The 2183-nt window shown below is 44.0% G+C and overlaps 1 protein-coding gene across 1 annotated transcript in view; it reads left to right on the plus strand.

Moving 5' to 3' along the window:
* Positions 1–406: 406 nt before the first annotated feature.
* asip1 (agouti signaling protein 1) overlaps positions 407–2183 on the plus strand; it is a 14632-nt gene continuing 12855 nt past the window's right edge. The window contains exon 1 of the mRNA XM_037679756.1: positions 407–454. The gene's annotated coding sequence lies outside the window, so the exon portion shown is untranslated. The remainder of the gene's footprint in view (positions 455–2183) is intronic.

The raw sequence follows: 2183 nt of genomic DNA on the forward strand, positions 1-2183 counted from the left end.
TAACTCCTGCCCACTTGAATACCTCGCACCAAAAAACAAGCTGGCTTTGACCCTCGGTGCTCGAACCTTTTGCAGTTTGGCGTGCTGAAGCCTCTCGTGTGATGTTCTCCAGCTGCTGATTCACGTCGTGAGCCCGTTTCTTCAAACTACAGCTGCTCGCTCACTGGTTGAGTTGTAAAGGACGTAATGATCTAAAGCAACGTCCACATTCTGCACGAACAGTCTTCTAAGCATGTGCTGACTCAGTGTCACCTCGTAAACAAGAAGCTGAATGTTTTCACATGAAAATCTTGGCATGAAGCCTCGTTCAAGATAAAAACCCGTATTCAGGATTTGCATGCATTTCATTCGTCGGCTGCTGGATGTGATCTGATGTACAGCAAGCAGACTTTACTACAAACTGACGGATATTGAGCGTTCGGGGCGTCCTGCAGCAGCACGTCGTAGAAACCATGTGAGTGGACGAGCTTTCAGCACCAACACTTACTCTTTGTAATGAAATGATCAGAGTTCATTTTCTGGATCTTTTCTTCGTTGGGAAACTTTTCCAGGCAAGTTTTTTTTTTTTTTTGCACAAAACTTTTCAGAACCTTGGAGCTTCAAACCATGTGGTGAAACACAGCTGACCCAAACAATGTCCCGCCTCACACCAACGACCCAGCAGGTTCTTGTTTCGGACCGTCAGCCCCTGGATCTGGAACCGGAGAGCGTCAGCCAGACCTCACACCTCATATTGTTCATCACATCTGCAGAAATGTTTGCTGACTCTCTAACAGCTTTAAAGCATCTGGTTCGATTCACTTCACTTTGTCGGACCGGACCTCACGAGGAGCTGCTCAGTGCTCAAAGTTCAACTTCACACTAAAATGGAAATTTGTTTTTCCTGAATTTCAGTTTGTTGTTGTTTGAAACAGAAGAAAACAAGAGGCAGGTTTCCAGAGCGTCAGTGAGCAAAGTTTAAAAAACTTAAAATAACTAGAAATATGTTTTATTGACATTAGGACGTCAGCGATACAGATTCCTCCCTGAACCTTCAGATTATCACTTTAGATTTGTTGTCCTCTTGCTCACCTGCTGCCCATCAGCCCAGTCCGTTACAAAATGCAGTTTCTGATTTCTAAAACCTTCAGTTGCCCCCGTCTGAACTTTTGATGTGTTCACATGTGGATGACATGGATTGGATTTATAAATCATTGCATTCTGCTTTTATTTACTTTTGGCATAAAGCTTTTCAAAAATGGGATTATATTTTAAATAAATTTTAAATCTCATGCTGCATCAGCTGTTTCTATCATGTGACAAGTTATAAAACTCTCAAATTCACCAGATTTAATGTTAAAAAAAGTTTTTAATCCTTGCTCTGAATTATAACAACCATGTGGGCAGCACGGTGGTGCAGTTAGTAGAGCTGCCGCCTCTCAGCAAGCAGGTCACCAGTTTAAATCCCAGCGGGGGTCTTTCTGGGTGGAGTTTGCATGTTCTCTCCGTGCATGCGTGGGTTTTCTCTGGGTACTCCAGTTTCCTCCCACAGACCAAAAACATGCATGTTAGACTGATGGTGACTCTAAACTGTCTCTAGGTGAGAGTGAGAGAGTGGTTGTTTGTCTCGTTTGTCTCTATGTCTTCCTGTGATAGACTGGAGACCTGTCCATTGTCTTACTTTGAGGGACAGCAGACATGTCCATTGTCTTCCTTTGATGGACTGCTGACATGTCCATTGTCTTCCTGTAATGGGCTGGAGACATGTCCATTGTCTTCCTTTGATGGACTGCAGACATGTCCATTGTCTTCCTTTGATGGACTGGAGACATGTCCATTGTCTTCCTTTGATGGACTGCAGACATGTCCATTGTCCTCCTGTGATGACTGCAGACATGTCCATTGTCTTCCTTTGATAGACTGCAGACATGTCCATTGTCTTCCTATGATGGACTGGAGACATGTCCATTGTCTTCCTTTTATGAACTGGAGACATGTCCATTTCTTCCTTTGATGGACTGCTGACATGTCCATTGTCTTCTTGTGATGAACTGCAGACATGTCCATTGTATTCCTTTGATGGACTGGAGACATGTCCATTGTCTCCCTGTGATGGACTGCAGACATGTCCATTGTCTCCCTGTGATGGACTGGAGACATGTCCATTGTCTTCCTGTGATGGACTGGAGACATGTCCATTGTCT

The sequence above is a fragment of the Nematolebias whitei genome, chromosome 7 (genome assembly GCF_014905685.2).
Source record: "Nematolebias whitei isolate Nwh7 chromosome 7, NemWhi1, whole genome shotgun sequence".
Classification (NCBI taxonomy): domain Eukaryota; kingdom Metazoa; phylum Chordata; class Actinopteri; order Cyprinodontiformes; family Rivulidae; genus Nematolebias; species Nematolebias whitei.